Below are 20,303 nucleotides of genomic sequence, written 5' to 3' on the forward strand. Positions count from 1 at the left end.
TGACATCAGCAGCTCTGTTGAGGAGAAGCAAGATGCCACTGCAGAGGGAGGGGTTGTTCTGACTGGGATTCACCTCTAGGAATATGACTTGTGCAGGGTATATGAAGAAAGGAACAGAAGGAGAAGAGGAGGGGAGAGAAAAAGAAAGGGATGGAGAGAGGAAGAGGGAGAAGAGAAAAAGAGAGATAGAAATAGAAGGTAAGGGAAAGAAGTATTTATATAGTGCTTAGTATGTGTCAGGTACTCTGATAAGCACTTTTTTTTTTTTACAAATATTATCTTATTTGATCCTCACAATAACCTGAAAAGTGGGTGTTATCATTTTTGTTGTTGTTGTTATTAGAGAGAGAACTATGTGCCGTCTTGTTGGTCTGGTAAAAGGAAATATTTAATGTGTACTCATGAGCTATTTTGAATATTTGGAGACTAGAGAGTAACGTAAACCTGGGTATAGCTTTCAGGGGTAGTGGTGCGTGTGTGTGTGCATGTGTACATGCATGTGCATGCACACGTGTGTGTGTGTGTTATACACTGCTCCATTCTTTGGAATTCATCTAGGATTTCTATTTTTATATACTTTAAATATTCTAGGGATTTACCAAAGATGTTTTATTTTTATCTTTTTAAAAAACCTTTTGACAACCCATCTCTATCCACGATAAGATAGTAAGTTTGCTTCTACAGCCATCTGTGCCTTCTCTGCTGAGCTGCTACTGCCATCTGCTGCTTCTCTACTACACTGTAGTTACTAGAAGATCATGTCCCAGCAGAGGAGTGTGAATAGCTCTTTTGTGAGTCAGACCCATCAGTCACACCCAGCCAATGCAGCAAAAGACCCTTGAATTGAATTTGTCTCTTTTACTGACTTTCCTTTCCTCCTCAGTAGGAATTCCCCTGGGGGCCATTGTTTTTAGAGTAAGTGAATTCATTTCAATTTTCATCACACCCTAGGAAGGTAGTAAAACCTTTTTTGCAGGTAACAAAACCATACAGATTACTCTGGAGTTTTATTTAGCAGTATGTTTAAATTGGTGACATTTGTCCTATACTCCTACTATAGCTATACCCAAATTACTTTGGGGAACTAGGAACTCAATACCACAAAAAGCAGCTTATTCCACTTTTAAACAGCTCTAATTATTAGGAAGTTTTCCCATATATCAAGCCACACTCTTATTCTCTGCAGTTTCTATCTATTACTCCTATTTCTGCCCTATGGAGCCAAGTCAAGCCAATACAATATCTAATTCTTCTTCTATATTATAGACCTTCAAATATTCAAAGACAGCCACCATGTTACCCATAAGTTTTCTCTTCTCCAAACTAAATATTTCCATTTTCTTCAAATAATCTTCATGTGGACTCATCTTCAGTACCTCTGCCATCCTAGTTGCTTACTACTGAATGTGCTCCAGGTCATTAATATTTTCCCCAATATGATGTAAACCCCTTGAGACCAGAAACTATTTTCATTTTGTCTTTTTATCCCAAGTGTAGTACAGTACCTGACATGTAGTAGATGCTTATTGATTGGCTGATTCTTAAAATGTGACGTATAGAAATGAATGCAGTTTGCATTTCAAGATGTCCAACTCTTACTTCCAGATGCCAAATGGACTGGATTAGCAAAGTTCAGCACAAGAGTATTGGTTAGATTATGCAAACCTAGAATGTGAACCTAGAATCCTGGGAATCCAATTTTCCTAATGGTCCCTCCCTACACACTGTATATTACATTATGTAATTCTTATCTTGCCCAACCTTAAAATTGAAAGTGCCAACACTTGGCATATTTAGAGGAAAGTATTTTTAGAGACCAAAGAGTAATGCCAAGAAAAATGTGGTATTTGGAGAGAGCAAGCAGAGACAAGCAAGTAGTGAATCAGTAAACATCTATCTATTACTAGCCTGCCCTCCATTCAGTCAGTATTTACTATCCCTTTTGTGTCCAGCCTTTTGCATTAAGACACTATGCTTATCCTCAAGAGGCAAAGAGAAAACAATATAAAACCGTATATAGATTCTAAGCTATGACACAGATGTTAAGTGTTACTGGAATTCAAAGAGTGAAGGAGTTCTGTATGGGCTCAAGGAATTTGAGAAGGTATTCTGGAGAAGATAATACTTAAATTAAGCCTTATAGAGGGAAGGGTAGACAAAGAGGAGGGAGGAAAACACTTCAGGCAGAACAAAAACATATTCAGAGAAGGCAAAACTGATGACATGGCATCTATAGAGGTTAATAAAGAGAATGACCTAATAGGGTTAGAAGTTTCATGGTGGCGAGTAGTAGGAAATGAGGTGTGATGGGTGGTGAGTAGTAGGAAATGATGGATACTAGACAGATTTGCTATTGCAAGGAGCTATCAGAAGTTCTTGAGTAGGAGAGTGATAATGAAGAAGTAGTGAAAAATACAATGAAAAGAGCACTGGATTTAGAGTCAAAGGACCTGAGTTCAAATCCTACCTCAATAACAACTTTTATGTGACACTGAGCAAGTCAATTAATCTCTGTGGGTCTCAGTTTCATCACCTGTAAAATGAAGGGGTTGACTTAGATAGCCTCACTTCTGACTCTAAATCTATGATCTTATGCTAACAACCAAGTTTTAAGAAAATTAATATGGCAGTAGACAGAAAACTGGACATTAGGAAGACCTCAGTTCAAATCTGGCCTCAGAAACTTAATAGTTAATGTGACCCTGAACAAGGCATCTAACCTTTCTAAGACTTAGTTTCCTCAACTGTAAAATGTATGTGAGTGTTGGAGGAGAGTAATAAAGGCACCTACCTCAAAAGACCATTGTAAAGATCAAATTAAATATATATAAATATATTCCATGTACACTTCTGCTTAGTTTCAACTCTATGGATGTCCCTCTCCAGATAAGCTGATACCTTTAGACAAGAGTGGGGAACCTGCTGTCTCAAGGTCACTTGTGGCCTTCTAGGTCCTCAACTGCCTTGGACTGAGTCCAATTCTCCACCCCTGCCTTTAGATCTCCTTACCATGCTGTCAACTCAGCCTTGGAAATTCAACACCTTCCCACCTTCCTCAGCCTCCTCTCCCCTCTGACTGGAGGATGGAACACTTAACTCCTCCCCAAACCTTCCTTTATAAGGGACAGAAATTAGACTTCCAGCTCACTCCACCCACCTTCCATCTGCAGCTCTGCTTGGTTTCAACTCCATAGAACCCCCACCACCCCCAAGTATCCTCAGGTGTCACCTTCCTCCCTTTTCCAGCTTTCTTTTGTGAGTTGTCTTCCTTCATTAGACAGTAAAGCCCCTTGAGGGAGAGCAGGGACTGTCTCTTTCTTATTAGTATCCCCAGTGCTTAGCCTGGGGTCCAGCACATAGTAGGCATTCAAGTGTTTACTGAATTGAATAAAGTGCTTTATAAACCTTCAATCAATGATAAAAAAACAAAATGCCAGCTATTCTGATTTCTAGGTAGACTCTCAGAATGTCAGGAATGCCTAAAGATTTTTGTCATTCTTAGAACCCCCAGAGTAGGGTAGCAGGCTGACCTTTATTCCCCAAAGCACCTCTGCCAGGTGTGAAAGACTTCCCTGCAAGTTGAAGACTCATCACAAAAGCAGGGAAAACTTGTGAGCCTGCACTTGGAAGGCAGTCTATGCAGAAGAGGCCAAAAGTGTTATTCCCAGAAGGGGAAAAGGGAAAAAGGCTTCCTTAATATACAGTTTACAAAACCTAAGGGGCCTAATCTCCAGTATCTGTAGAATGAATCAATCATTTAAAAAACAGATCTAAATCATTCCTTCCCCACAAATAAGGAGAAATTTGGGTTACTGCTTCGGGAACCACAGTATAAAATGTTCCAAAGCAGAGACTCACTGAATCTGATCAACTGTCATTCCATTGAGAGCAAGTCAAAGGCTTTTGCTGTTGTATCATATGACAACAGCCTCTTTTTTGATCTGTTCAGGCCTCCTTTCAATCTTTGTGCCTAAGAACAGAATCAGCTAAGCTCACACCCCTAAAAACCTAAGCAGTAATCTTGGTCCTAGGGAGACATAGAACTATCCCAGGCAAAGTATTTTCACAGAGAAATTGCACCCAATGAAGATGTAGATTTGAATCCTTCCTGGATCTGTCATTCACTACCAACATGACCTTGAGATAATTTCTTCCCCTCTTTGAGCTTTAGGTAATTCATTTGTAAAACAAAGGTGTTCAAATAGAGGTTTCATGGCACAGTAGAGAAAGCAAACCTTGGAACCAGAAAGAACTGGGTTCAGGTTCTAGCACTAACATATCCAGCCTATGAGTACTGGGCATGACCTAGACAAGGCTCTTAATGTCTCAGTGCCTAGAGCAATTCTTTAAAACTGAAGTTTTTGAGAAGGTACAGATAGATGTAGTATTTTCATCTGGAAGTTTTATTACAGTCAGCGTGATGCTTTCAGTGACACTGTCAGATGCCTTTAAGGAGGACGAAAATGGCATCAAGGTCAGTTACAGCAGTAATGGTAAAAAAGTCTACAAGCCTTTTAGGGAAGACTAAAGTGGAGGGAGAGTTGGTGTGCAACTTTTTGTTTGCAGATGATTGTATACTCAGTGCAGCCTCTGAGGCTGAGATGCAACAAAGTACAGATCAAGTCTTGGCCACTTGTACTAATTTTGGCCTGACAAGTAACACTAAGAAATCATAGGTTTTCCATCAGCCAACACTGCACTATCCATATGTACCGAGTTTCCCTGATAATAAGACCTATCCCGAAAATAAGCCCTCCCCTTACTGTGTAAGATTCCTCTAAAATAAGCCCTCCCCCGAAAATAAGCCCTATCGAGATTGCTATATTCTGTCTGTTTTGACCCCCAGACATGAGTACAAAAAGGAAGAGCTATACTGTTGAGTATAAAAAAGCAATTGTAGAGGAGTCACATGGCAAGAATCTTGCAGTTTTCTGTAAAGAAAAACTTTTGGATCTTCGAATGGTCAGAAAATGGAGAGCAGATTATAATAACCTCAATCAACAGGTGGATGAGGGAAAAGGGAAAAAGCGCAGGTCTGGATCAGGTCGGCAGCCCTTATATCCTGACTTGGAGATCCTCATTGGTGAATGGATTGCTGACAGGAGAGCAAAGGCCTTGGTTATGCGCAGGGTTGATATTCAAGCATTTGCCCTTTCAATGGCACCAGAGTTTGAAATGGTCTCAGAAGGATTCAAAGCATCACAACACTGGCTGGACGGTTTCCTTCAATGGTATGAACTGTCCCTGAGAAGATCAACAACACTGTTTAAGCTGGAAGATGCTGAAGTTATTAAACATGCACTTGCATTCAAGTCCTTTATTGATAGGATCGACATTTCCAAGTATCAAACCTGCAATATGATTGCTATGGATGAAACTGCAGTGTTTATGGGACAAGGATCTCAAACAACAATTCATCACAGGGGTGCAGTGTCAACCTACATTCCCACCACTGGCTATGAAAGTGCACGGGTCACCTGTGTTTTGGCAATTCGTCTGGATGGAAAGAAAGCCACACCTCTAATCATCAGTAAGGGCAAGAAAGATAAGATTGAACGTGTATCTAGCATTTACGTTCTTGAAACCGAAAAAGCCTGGTGTACACAAGCCGTTATAAGAAAGTGGGTTGATTTAATGCTGCCACTTGTTATGTGAGGTAACCAAAGAGGTCTGATAGTCTGGGCACTCACCAGCCAGCACTCACCGCGCTGAAGAAATGAAGAACTTCCTTGCAGAGAGAAGAATAGATCAAGTAATGATTCCTGCAGGAATGACTGCCTATCTCCAGACCCTTGATATTGCAATAAACAAGCCATTCAAGGACCATTTGCGCATGGAAGTCAATGACTACATTGAAAATAGAATGGAAAGAAATCAGCGTGGAAACTTTGTGAAGCCCTGTCTGCAAGAAGTCGTGACTTGGGTGAAGAAGTCATGGGATAAAATTACTGACAGCTGTGTCGTCAAGGCACTACAAGCAGGTTACCTGGACAAGACATATTCATTTAAAGAGAGCTATATTGCTGGACATGACAGATTGGGTCCACTTCTTCTGAAGGAAATGGAGGCGCAAGACATCCAGGACGGAATTCAGGGTATGGACACTTATGACGATGTTGTTGAAGAAGATGACATGATCATTATTGAATAAAGGTACATTTTTTGTTCACATTTACCTGTTTATTAAAATTGCTATCAATGTTCATTAAAATAAGCCCTCCCCTGAAAATAAGCCCTCTGGTGTTTTTCTGTCCAAAACAATTTAATAAGACAGTGTCTTATTATCGGAGAAACATGGTAGAACCATCAGTTACAGCAATTGGAGAAATGTTGAATGATGCAGGTAAGTTCACTTACCTTGGCAGTATGCTTTCCTGGGATGCAGACATAGATGATGAGGCTGACCCATGCATTGCCAGAGCTGGCTCAGTGTTTGGGACACTCCAAAGGAAAGTGGGGAAGAGAAGAGGGATTAGACTACCTACCAAACTGAAGGTCTGGACAGTACACCAGTAATGCCAGGAAACTGAACTGCTCCCATTTGAATTGTCCTAGGAAGATCCTGAAGAACACCTGGCAAGATAAGGTACTGGATACAGAGGTCCTTTCTCAAGCTGAACTGCCAAGCATGCAAACTCTACTGAAGAGAATGCAACTTTGATGGGCTGGCCACATTGTTAGACTGCCAAAAACATATTACACACAAGGCAAGCACTCACATGGTGGTCAGAAGAAGTGATACAAGGACACACTCAAGGTCTCTCTGAAGAACTTTGGAATTGACTGTGTGACATGGGAGACACTGGCATAAGACTGCCCAGCATAGCATGCCTGAATCAAAAGAAGGCATTGTGCTCTATGAGAGAAGCAGAATTGCAGTAACTTAAAAGAAATATGAGATGACAATGAGATGAAATATTTAGAGACCCCAAATGTTCATATGGAATATTTCTGCCTGACTTGTGGCAAAGCCCACACTTGGAAGTGCCTGACCTCCCAAGCCCATAATGGTCTGACCAGTCACTGTTGGACACACTGTATCTTAACCCCAACATAGCGGATGTCACTTTGGTCCTCTTCGAGCTCAAAGGACAACAACCTTATCCTCTCATGGTGAGTTCATCTGGGAATCTCCATTTGAGGGAACATCCATGCCAGCCTTGCTCACTCCACACCTAATTCAGCCCATAGCTCCCCAAACACCTTTAGAACTGTGCCTTGGAATTGATATCCAGGTACCTCCCCAACTTTCTTCCTCCTTAACAGCAGGGGTTATCTTGCTTTTTGCTTGTGTTAGGATTCCTAACACTTAGTACAATCTTTCTCTCTCTCTCCCCTTCCATTTTCTGCACCTCCCCCCAACAAGATCACAGAACCCATCCCTATCCTTGTTGTCTAGAAGATCATTATGGGTCTTTCTAGCTCTGAATCCTATTACCCTCTAATAAAAGAATCATAAGTTCCATTCCCCTCCCTCTATCCCCCCTCTGCCAACTGCCCTTATTTGTTTATATCCCTCTATTTCCCTGACCCTTATTTATTTCCAGTCTTCCTAGATAAGTATTTTCTAAATCTCACTAGTTTTTCAGGGTCTAACTGAGGGCCAAGAGTAAAGAGGGAGGGAAGGAGGAGTGAGGGAGGGAAGGGGGATGGGAAACAAGAGAGACACAGAGAGAATAAGAATTACAGGACAAGTGCTGAGGAAAGAAATGTACTCAGTTGCAGGGGACCTGGGTTCAAGTCCCAGTTCTGCTCCTTATTAGCTGCTTGACCTTGGACAAATATCCCGCTCTGGGCCTCAGCTTCATTATCTGTCAAGTGAAAGGGTTAAACTAGAGGAACTTAATGTCTACTCTATGTCTAAAGCCTATGATCTTTAAGAGCATTTGAATAAGTTTTGCCCCTTGCTTTCGGTATCAATTGTGACAATGTAATTCAATACTTAATATGTCACAGTGAAGCAAGGAGAACTGTTCAAATTGTCTTTTGCAGAGAAAAAGAATTGAAAAATAGGTTAAATTTAAATAAACACTAAAACCATGTCTCTTTTTTGTAACCTCTATTCTATTTTCAAGATTCCTTTTTTGAGTGATGGCCCTCAAAAGTTAGGAAAGGCCTAGATCTCTCCAGACCAGAGAGCTCAGGTCTGGTTCAAGTACCACTTCCTCCTAGAAGCCTTCTGTGACTACCACTGCTCACAGTGATCTCCTACCTTTCAATTCCTCAAAAAAAAAATTCCTATGTTACCCATTTGGACCCTGGGCTTTAATTTTTTAATCTGGAATTAACCTTAAAGATTTGCTGATCCAAGAGACAGCATGATATAGTAGGGAAGCATGATATACAATGAGTCAGGAGAGATCTGGGTTTAAATCCTTCCTCTGACAATCACTAGTGGGATGACCAAGGGTGAATCATTTAACCTCTCTAAATCTAACTTCCTTATGTGCAGAACATGGCTAATAATTGTGTAATGCTTATACGTCACAGGATATTATAAGGATCAAGTAAGTTAACACATATAAACTGCTTTTTAACCCTAAAAAAAAGCATAAATGTTGGTCATTATTATTGTCATAGTTTGCTGCTTGATGATGATCACACAGGTAGGAACAGGTGGCCAACCTAGGATTAAAACCAATACTTTCTGACTCTAAATCCAGTGTGAACTTGCCCTAAGTTCTTCTGGAGGACAAAGACCTATGTCCTTTTCTCCACTGTATCACCTAGAGAGTTAAATGCAGAATCTTACATCCAGTAGTCATGCATAATGCGGCTAGGTGGCGCCATAGTGCACAGAGCACTGGGCCTGGAGTCAGGAAGACCCATTTTCCTGAGTTCCAATCTGGCTTCAGACACTTACTAGCTGTGTGGCCCTGGGCAAGTCATTTCATCCTGCTTGCTTCAGTTTCCTCATCTATAAAATGAGCTAGAGAAGGAAAGAAAGGGCAAAGCACTCTAGTATCTTTGCCAAGAAAACCACAAATGGGTCATAAGGAGGGGGACACAACCAAACAACAGGCACGTATAATTGTCATTTACTGATTGTTGAACATTCTTCAGACTCAACTTTTAAATCATGTGATTCCATTCCATAATAGTAATAATAACTAAGATTTATATATTACTTACTATGTGCCAGGCACTGTGCTTATAATAATTACTTATATTTATATAATCTTATATTATTATATTATAATATAATCTTATAATAATTATTTATATTTATATGATCTTATATTATTATATTATAATATAATCTTATAATAATTATCCCATTCCCTCCCCCTCAAAACAATACTAGGAGGTAGGTATTATTATTATTATCATCCCCATTTTACAGATGAGGAAACTGGGGCAAAGAGGTTAAATGACTTACCCAGGATCACACAGCCTGTAAGTATCTGAAATCATATTTGAATTCAACTTTTCCAGACTCCAGGACCAGTGTTTTAGCCCCATTCTATTAAATCCATTCCCAATTTGGGAGAAAAAAGACTGATATAGGAGCAATAATATAGTAGTGGAGATTTACATGATACTTAAAGACTTTTTGCTTTTTTTTTGGATGGGGGAAGGTAGGGCAATTGGGGTTAAGTGACTTGCCCAAGGTCACATGGCTAGTTTTGTATTAAGTGTCTGAGGCCACACTTGAACTGAGATCCTCTTGACTCCAGGGCCGGTGCTCTATTTACTGTGCCCCCTAGCCACCCCTGATACTTAAAGATTTGCAAAGACTTTATATTCATCACCTCATTTTAGCCCCACAACAGCCCTTTGACTTAGGTTTTGGGATATTATCACTCCCATTTTATAAATGAGGAAACTAGTTAAGTGACTTGTCCTCTGTCATAGAATCAGTGTCAAAGATGCAATATCTCTCCAGGTCTTCTTCACTCCACACGTCTATCGCTAGTATTACTGCTGTTATTGTTGCTGTAGATATCATGGATATGATGTGCTTTGTCGACCTTGGAAGCCCCAGGGAAGGCAAGTATGCCGGACTTTTGCTATCCAAAGCCCCATAATCATATGAGAAAGCTCTCTTTTCATTGCAAAGTGAGAACTTACATCATAAATGCAGGGGAAACTTGGGAGCCTGAACTTGGATCCTCAACACTATCTCTTTAAACAGTCACATTTAGGCAGATACAAAATTTAATTTGTTTATCACCTTAGGGCCTAAGGGACTGGCTTACTAACATTCCTTTTATTGGCATTTTCCAGTATAGGAAGAAAACATCCTTTAGGTTGCCCAAAGGGTAGCCTATAAAACACTCAAAGAAAGAGTTTTTCTTACTTCTAAAGAAACATTCCATACAGTAGTTAAACAGGAAAAGTCCTAGGAAACTGAGTTCCAAGCATTCCGGAAAAGTCCTCTGAGTTTCAGTTTGGGTACTATTGGAAAACAGGAAGAGGTAAAATACCTCATGAGTCATTTGTTGTGGAAACCAGAGTCAACAGCACCAGCTAGGCACAAGCAGTTTGGATATTAGTCTTTTTTTCTTTTCTTTTTTTTTCTTTTTGGAGGGAGAAGGGTAGGGCAATTGGGGTTAAATGACTTGCCCAAGGTCACATAGCTAGTTTTTTTGTTAAGTGTCTGAGGCTGGATTTGAACCCAGGTCTTCCTGACTTCAGGGCTGGTGCTCTATTCACTGTGCCACCTAGCCGCCCTGAATATCAGTCTTAACAGCAGGAACAAGCTGAGGACACCAGACCTCCTGGGCACTTGTAGAAAAGGAAAGGTTAAAAAAAAAATCAGTGAAAAGTTTTAAATCTCATAACTTAACAGCTAGAAGGAACCCTTAGGCATCATAAGGTCTAACTCCTTTGTTTTGACAAAGGTGTAGTAGCACCCCAAGATCACCAGTGAACTTACTGCTGCATTGCCTTGGCTGGAACCTTCAACACGATCCTTAGTTTATTCAGAAAATCAAAGACCAAGAAGTGAGATGTCTTCCCAATGTCACACAGACCTTGTAGCAGGGTTGAGATTTGAACCCACATCCTCTGAATCTAAATCCAAGACTCTTTTAACTCTATTAAATCATCTTGAACAGACCATAAATCTACTGGCATTCAGGGCATATTTAGAGTCAGGTTGACTCAGTTATAAACAAGTAGTGGGGTTGGCCAATTAAAATTATTCCTAAAGACTCATGATTCACCAGTTCTGGTACCAATTCCAACAGTATAGACTGCAACTCCTCCATGAGTTTCCATAGACAGATCTTGATGGACCGATGGATTGATTGGCCAAGCTGCTGGTGATGAGCCCCTCAGCACTTAGCTAGGCTAACATGGATAAGAGGCACACAGTATGGCATTGGGCCCCAATTTGAAGACTTTCCAGTTTGGTAGGACCAGCTAGAACTTGCACTGGAGAACCCAGGGTCACCTCTGAATCACAATGAAGCTTAAGAGGGCTTAAGGGAGGCAATTTAAAATAAACAACCTCCCCCTCCCCCAGGCTTTCATCATCTTATATAAATACAAGTAAGATAATTTCTACAAGTTCTCACAGGGCACCAGCAAGATCACCCAGGCTGGTTGAACTCACTCAAGGGCTCAGCCCACAGAACACAAGATGTAGTTTCATAAGCAACTAAATTAGTCACCATCCTTATATGTCCAGAGCACAAGGGAGACAGGCTCCATGAGGTGCTTTGACACTCTTTTGACAGCTAACTTTCATTTCTTTTTAATACTGCAAAGTGAAAGCTGCAAATGAACACTTTCCCCAACTGCTATAGAACTAATTCTTCAAATCTCAGGGCTCTCAACATTCATGCAAATTAAAATCCTTGAGGTTTGCTCATGGCAATTAAATATCATGGGTCTACACGGCATTTGGAATTTTCAAGGTAGAAGGGCTACTTGGAGAAAAGGAAGCACTTTGTAAATCTCAAAGCATTATCAAAATTTAAGTCATCATCATCATTATTAATTTTAATTGTATTCTGAACTTAAGAAATAAAATAAGCATTTCTATAATGTAGTAGACTGGAAAAAAGATGACTGTAGATGAAATTGCAAATCTATTATGAACAACTTGCTATTCCTTCTTATTATATAATAAAGTTATCATTTAATTTTCTTTTTTCCCTCTCCTCCCACCCTACCCTACATTACCATTAGATATATACACACATGTACATAAAACTATTGTCATCATCACCATCATCATCATTATTTTATATTCATTTCTTTGATGTAGAGAATTCCTGGAGAGGAAATAGATGCTACCAATGCTGGCAGCACTTGTACAATTTCTACCTAGAGAGATGCTTGGGGGAAGGAAGGGGAAGCAGTCAGGAGGGCCTGACTAAAGGTTAAATGACTTTCCCATTTCACATAGCCAACACGACTCAGAGGTGTCACTTGACCCTAGATCTTCCTGACCCTGAGGTGGGCTCTCTATCCACTGAACCCTTCATTTTATTCATCACCACAATAATAATAAAATAATATAAATAAACTAATAATGAAATTACTAGTTATGATCCAATGTATACAATTATGTAATATGACATATATCCTGTATATTCTATATCATTTATATAATACAGTAATGATTCTTATCATGACAAAGATTACAGATGATAGCATTACATCATTACATCAAGATGAGAGGACACTGACAATTACTGATCCATAAACCTACGTTCTCATCTCTATAATAATAACATAGCTGACATTTATCACTTTAAGTTTTGTAAAACATTTTAAGTACATTGTTTCATTTGATCCTCACAATAGCTCTGTAAGGTAAGTACTACAGGTATTATTTTTCCTATTTTACAGATGAGGCTCTCAGGGCAATTAAGTGAACTTGCCTTTGGACATACAATTAGAGAGTATCAGATGTTGGAATTAAACCTGATTCTCTTCTGACACTGTCCAGAAACTTTTTCCATTATATCACGTCACTGCTTTATGAGAATGGTCTATAGAAATAGAAAGGATATCCTTGATAAAAATTAGAAAAGAACATCCAAGTTTTCACAAATTATTTTCTAAAACAGACCACACCTTCATGATCACATGATTGACTTAAAAGTGTAGAGGATACAAAATCTTGCTATGTTCATTGTTCACTAATAATTTCTTTTTAGGGATTCTACTGTGATTTCTGAACAAAATTACTTTGTGTATACTTTGTAGTTTCTTATCTGTGAACATGTCTCCCTTTCTCCAGATAATAAATTCCTTGAGAAAAGGAATTGTTCTATTCCTGCTTCATATCTCTAGTGCCTAAAAAATCTGATATGAAGGTGATAAATGAATGAATGAACATACAATCTTAAATGCTTCAGTCCAAGAAGCTGTTTCTCAAACATATGCTAAAATCATATGAAATTCAATGATAGATATGACCATAAAGATAATTTTGTGGAATAATACTTTGATTATCAATACCCAGGAAAGCATAAAATTGGGAGACATGCTCACCAAAATGTTCACGAATGCCATGAAGGATACCCAATGCTAAGAACAAATAGAGGACAGATTCTTGGTTGACAGGAGAAGTTTGTCGGATACTGCCATTTGTGGATAACTTTGAGTACCAGAACACTATTGGGCCTCTGGTGGGCTCTATGATCTTTCAAAAGGGATAGGCTTAATTATTCACAATGGAAGAACAAAGAGGATGAAAAAAGGCTTATTGCTGAAATTATGACATACAAATGGATGGCCAATGCATTGAAATAGTTAACCAGCACCTGCAGAGGCATTGTATATGGGCACTGAATTGGGACCAGGAACTGAACAGGAAGCACTTGAGAAATGGCAAAGTGCTTTGAATGAACCCAAGCTGCTTGCTGCCACCATTCATCTTTTTTTTTTTAACATCAATACTATTTTTCTGGAAGGTAATTGGGGTTAAGTGACTTACCCAAGGTCACATGGCTAGTTTTTGTGTTAAGTGTCTTAGGCTGGATTTGAACTCAGGTCCTCCTGACTCCAGGGCCGATGCTGTATTCACTGTGCCACCTAGCCACCCCGTAACATCAATATTTTCCCAGTGAAACTATGTGGCTCTATCACAATGTCTGAATAATCAAAGTGGCAGGTGATCCAAAAGACAGTGGAAAGAAGCATGGTGGGTAATAAGGAAGCTATAGCATAATACAAAGAATGGTGAAAAGTGTGTAAAAGACACCATCAGAGGCATGCATGTCTAGAAAAGAAGGTAGATGGATGGTCATGTTTAAGATTGTTTAAAGATTTAATCTTTAACAGATGGGGTGATGGGACCTGGATTTCTAAAAGGAAAAGACAATGTCTTTGAAAGCAACCCAGTCCTGAATTTTTGCACTTTGCAATTTTAGCAGCCCAAATCACTGGCCTCCACTCAAGGCAACTGGCCCACCCCAGCCCACCTAGATCACCTAATTAAGTTACTCACATTCCTTTCACTGTAGCTCTGGGCCTACTCCAGACTACCTGCAAATACCAGCCATTCCTTAATCCCATCTAGAGCACCTAATTAGCTTACTTGATATTCCTTACGTGTAGCACCTGGCCCACCCCAGACTACTTATTACTCCTTAATCCCATACTGATCCTTTCACTGTACCTTTTGTATAGAAACATCAGTCTTAGCCCCATTAAGTTGCAGGTTCACCCTGCCCACTACTTTTGGGTATAATAAACTGCCCCTTGAATGGAAGAAGGTTTGAGTGCATGAATTCATTCCAGATGGATGCAGCCCTGTACCCTGACATTTCAGGGTTCCCAGTAACCCCAAACTGCATCAGGATAATAGATGGATACCCCAAGTAATTGTTCCATTCCCTATGAAAGAACCAGAGGAAGGCATTGGTAGATTTTCTATGAAGGATTTATGAAAAGACATGGGCAATAGCTCCACAAGATCAAAAGGGTTGGATTAGGTGGTTGTCTATACCAGAGGAGTCAAAGCTTGGCATCACGCAATAGCAAAATTACCCAAATTAAAACAGAACTGGAAAAATGTTTAACAAAACAAATGCAAACACAACAAAACAGAGATAAATGTTCATGTGTTTTTTCTAATTTAACCTGAAACCAACAGAGATCCCTTTCTCTTAGAGTTGGACACATTAGCTCTATACCAAAGGAAGGAGGATCAAACTATGGAGACAGATCCATTGAAGAATTAAAGTAGATGGCAGGTAAGATCTGGAATGATTGCACATCTTTATATATTTATAACAGTGCGGTTTTGTTACAGTATGGGTGGTATAGGAAGAACTCTGCATTTGGAGTCATAAAGCCTCTGATGTATGAGTTTACATTTAACAGTATTGTCCTTGGTTTCAGCTTTATCTTCCAACTTTCTAGGAGATCCTAATTCTTTTACCCAATGCATTAGCTATCCTTCACCCAGATTCAAGTCATCCATAAATTCAAAATGTACACCTTATATTATCATGGAAAGATAATAAGGATAAAAGCATAATTGGTAAAAAAAAAAAAAACCATAGAACATAATAGGGCCAAGTAGAAGAGCCCTACCCAAGGGCATTACATTAGAGAGTTCTTTCCAAGTTGACAATATTAGATTAACCAGAATATTCTCAGCATTCAGAGGATTAACCCACTGTGGCTCAACCTAACTATTCTATCATAGAAACCAAGGAGAGACTTTGTCAAGTATTTTTCTGAAATCAAGCTATGCGAAATCTGGACTATTTCCCTAATCCACTAGTCCCTAGCCAAGAGGAGAAAATTATTTGCATCTCCTATGGTGATTATTCTCTTCAATAATGGGTTATATAAATCTATTCCCCAAAGGATGTGGAATGATGGGTTATAGAATCTGGGACTCCCCCTTGAATCTTCCTACTTGATCTGGTGTTCGCCTGAGGTCATAAGCCTTCCATTATTGTTATTCACAAATCTGTTACCCTAAACCTAGCCTAGTCCTCCACTGTCTGTTACCTCCATTTCAACTACTTCTCACCATTAATCCCATTCTTTTGGTTCCTGGAGTCTGACGTCTAGTCACCCCCATCCCATCAAAATCCTCCTTAGACCCCTCCTCCCAGACTACTAGACCACCCTAGATCCCTCCCACAATCTTTCTGTATATAAGATCCATCTTGCCTTCATGAAGGTGCTCAGATTCTAGCTAGCCCGACAAAGGCTCAGATTCATTCTGGCCTGCTTTTCAATCTAAGCGTCAGAAATGCTCAGGCTCCTTAAGAGTCTACCCAATATGGCAAATCTTTAATAAATTTTGTTTTACTTTGGCTGAAAGGAGGCTTGGGTCTAATTCATTTGGGCAGGACCCAGTATGTCGGTATTTTGGAGTCCCCAGCACCCCTAAACTCCAACATTTTAAACCTTAACATAAGTGCTTCTCTAGTAAGAGAGACAACAGGGACATTTTACAGATAAAGAAACTGATGCATGAGTTTATAAAACAGGGTCAGCATTTTAGTGTCTGAGACAAATTCAGGAAATGGAAATCCAGTCTTATAATTAGCTCTTCTAGGCTACTCCTGACCAAATACAACACTTTGTATGTAGTCTATACTCAGGAAGTATTTGTTGTTTAAAAAGTACACCTAATTTGGGCTAAGAAGACCTGCGCTCCAGACGCACTCCATAACTTATTAGCTACGTGACCCCCGGCATGTCACTTTGACTTCCTTGGGTATCAATTTTCTCAGATGTAAAATGAGGGTTTGGTTCAGAAAATCTTTAAGGTTCCTTCAAGGCCAAAACTGCCATGAAAAACCATAATTTTAAACAGGAGATATCCAACCCTGAGAGGACACACAGGACATTTTCTCTCCCAACCCTACTTCACTCCACTTATTTCTCAACACATTTTTTTTTTAAATACAAAGAGAAAAACAAAGAGCTGGTGGCAATATAATCTTTTGTTCCCCCAAACCAGAGACAACAAAAATGTCATCTATTTGTGCAAATAAATCACATAAACATTACTTTCAAAGCAACCTCAAACCTCAAATAAGAACCTGAAAATTTTTACTATGCTTCAGGCAAAATAGGTACCAGAATTTTGAGACTTGATAATAAATAGGATATATAGAAAAAACAGCATGGCTCTTCTGTGAGGAGTGGAAAGATTTGGAGCTAGCAGATTTGGATTCTGGTCACAAGTACAGTGTTTCCTCATCTATAATGAGCAGATTGGACTAGTTGGCTTCTAAATTTCCTTTGAGCTCTAAATCCTATAATCCCATGCATTAAATCAGATGCCCCGAAAGAAAGAGAAATCATAGGACTTAGAACTAAAAGGAACATTAGAGACCATCCAATCCGGCCCCCTCATTTTATAGATTTTATAATTAAGGAAACTGAGGGTGAGAGAGTTTAAGTGACAAGCCCAGAATCAAACAGTTAATAAGGGTCAGTTTAATGGTAATGGGATCTGAAGACCTTCCATGCACCTTGAACTTGCTTATGTAGCAGGAAAGGGTGGGGCAGGAAGGAGCCAGGCTAGAGCTAGCTTGGTGACTGGAAAAGTTGGTGGCAGTGGGAGAACTTTTCTTTTTGAGACTGCTAAGGATTTCTGTTTAGGACTGCTGGGGACAGGAACTGCTGGGAAGGAGGGGGGCTGCTGGGAGTGAGCTGCGTGGAGGCTGAGCAATTACTGTGAGTGAGGAGAGGAGGATCTTTGCCTGAGGTAGCCTGTTCTGTTTTAAAGGCTTGAGAATGTGGGTGTTTACTGCATTAACTACATGTACCAACTTCGTGGCTCCTGTGATGGCTTTGACTTTCTGGTTTTGGGACTCAGTTTTCTGGTATTGAATAAATGTCCTAGCTATGTCCCCCATGTAGAGAACCTGTTACATTTTGTGATTAATAACCATATCAGCATATTTATAGTTACCACAGGCATGGTGAATACTGCATTGTTGATATGATCAGGGGTGAGTTTTGAACCCACGTCTTCTTGACTCTTGGTCCTATACTCAATCTACCATCCCATGCTGCTTCTGACAGGAAATTATAGGTAGAAAGGATTTATTGTTGTTGCCTAGTCATTTTAGCCCTGTCCAACTCTTTGTGACCCCATTTGGGTTTGTTTGTTTCCTTTTGGCAAAGATACTAGTGTGGTTTGCCATTTCCTTACAGAGGAGGAAACTGAGGCAAATAGGGTTAAATGACTTGCACAGGGTCACATAGCTAGGAAATATCTGAAGCTAGATTTGAACTTGGGAAGATGAGTCTTCCTGACTTCACACTTGTCACTCTATCCACTACACCATCTGGATGCCCTAGAAAAGGCCTAAGAGGTCATTTAAACTCTGATTAATGCAGGAAACCTCTCTCAAAATTACTGATAGATGATCACCCACCAGTTGCTTCAGTACTTTCAGAGATGGGAAGCTTATTATCTAACAAGTAATCCATTTTCAGGAAGTTCTTCCTTATAGTAAGTTGAAATATGTCACCTCCTAAAAACTTCCATCTATTCAATCAAATCCACTATGTACTCCATACTGTTCTCAGGGGTGGGGACACAAAGACAAAGTGAAATAATCCCTACCCTCAAGGAGTTTACATTCTAATAGGGGAAATGAAGCATTCATAAATAGTATATAAAAGACACATACAAACCAGATAAAAGATAAACTTGGAACAGAGGGCCATTAATGATGAAATACTTAACAAAGCAGTAAAATCTAGTTTGATAAATTAGTCTAATCCCTTAATGCCAGCTTTAATTCTCTTGCTTCCAGTTTTCAAGTATTACAGCTCAAAACTCATTTTAGACACTTGGATGTTTCTTTATATTTTTCTGTTTTTCTATGACAATAGTCATAGGCTTCAAATAAATTCCTACTCAGATAACTCATTTTGCCATGGAGGGGATGTTGAGTTCCTGAGAGTTAAAGCCAGTAGAGTGCAAGTTCTGGAAAGTTTCTACCATATTCCAGTATGGGTTTAGTGAAAAATTGTGTGTCTTCTATTTAAGGACCACCTGGACAATTCTGGAAAGACTCATCACCAGGTATGCAGTTAGGTGAAGAATTCTGCTACCTTAGCAGACCTCAAAGACCTAAGGTATGGATGCATAAGACCTTTCAAGTACTCCTAAGGTCTAGCTAGTTCTTTCTAGAATCTCATAGAATCATAGGAGAGAGAGAGAGGGATAGAGACAAAGACAGAGAGAGAGAGAGAGAGAGAGAGAGAGAGAGAGAGAGAGAGAGAGAGAGAGAGAGAGAGAGAGAGAGAGAGAGAGAGAGAGAGAGAGAGAGAGAGAGAGAGAGAGACAGAGACAGAGAGAGACAGAGAGAGAGAGAGAGAGAGAGAGAGAGAGGAAGAGGACCTTAGAGATTGGCTAGTCCAGATACTTCAATGTAGAGATTAGGAAACTTAGGCATAGAGAAAGACAGTGACTTGTCCAAAATCATATATGGAAAGAAGGAGATAAGCATTTATGCCTACTACATGTCAGGTGCTCTGCTAAGTGCTTTACAAATATGTCATTTGATCTTAATAACAACTCTGGGGTAAATAGCAGTGTTGTCTCTTCTATAATATAAGCACAAAGCACAATCCAGATGGTGACTCCTGAGCTCTGGAACCAAAATCAAGTGATTTATGCTTTGAGCCGATTTATCACTATAATTAACAATCAGACATTTTAGCTCAGAAGGAAGATTCAGGAAATAAGGCAGAGCAATGAGTATTTATATTGCTAGAATTTATATAATACTTTAAGGTCTGCAAATAACTTTACAAATATCTCATTTGATCTCACAACAACTCTGGAAGATAGGTGGTATTATTACTCCCATTTTACAGATGAGGAAACTGAGGCACATAGAGGATGAGTGACTTGTTCAGAGTCACATAGTCAAAGGAACATCTAAAGTGGAATTTAAACTCAGATCTTCTTAACTCCAAGTGCAGCACTATATCTATTACACCACCTAACTGACCTAAAGAAAAGAGCTATAAAATGAGACGGTTATACTGGAAGAGTTCCACAGCAATCCTTCAGGTCTAGATTCTCTGATGCTACCTGGTATGAGCCCTTCTAACTCCTTCAAGTTCTATCTGGGCAAGTTAGCTATTTCTTCACTCTAAGCCTCAGTTTTCTCTTCTGCCAAAAAAAAAAATATATATAGAGGATGGGTTAGACTAGATAATTTCAGCTCTAGAGCCAACATTTCATTTTAAATATCAGCCTCAGGGACAAGATGGAAAGTTCTTTCAAAAAGTAAAAATTCCTAACACTAGTACAGGGATACTTAGGTGTGTATGTCTGTGTGTGTGTGTGTGTGTGAGAGAGAGAGAGAGAGAGAGAGAGAGAGAGAGAGAGAGAGAGAGAG

General features: G+C 39.6%; 2 long non-coding RNA genes across 2 annotated transcripts in view; one reads left to right on the forward strand and one right to left on the reverse strand.

The window, feature by feature from the left end:
* LOC138176839 (uncharacterized) overlaps positions 1-20,303 on the reverse strand; it is a 155,289-nt gene that overhangs the window by 27,359 nt on the left and 107,627 nt on the right. The gene's annotated exons all lie outside the window — the stretch shown is intronic.
* The window catches only part of LOC138176838 (uncharacterized), a 23,429-nt gene continuing 3,150 nt past the window's right edge, over positions 25-20,303 (forward strand). Inside the window, exons 1-3 of the long non-coding RNA XR_011172395.1 lie at positions 25-198; positions 15,076-15,158; positions 18,941-19,029. This is a non-coding gene — a long non-coding RNA (uncharacterized lncRNA). The remainder of the gene's footprint in view (positions 199-15,075; positions 15,159-18,940; positions 19,030-20,303) is intronic.

This window comes from Petaurus breviceps, unplaced genomic scaffold (assembly GCF_028583685.1).
Source record: "Petaurus breviceps papuanus isolate PSGF00001 unplaced genomic scaffold, PetGlider_PUasm1.0 90255, whole genome shotgun sequence".
Lineage (NCBI taxonomy): Eukaryota > Metazoa > Chordata > Mammalia > Diprotodontia > Petauridae > Petaurus > Petaurus breviceps.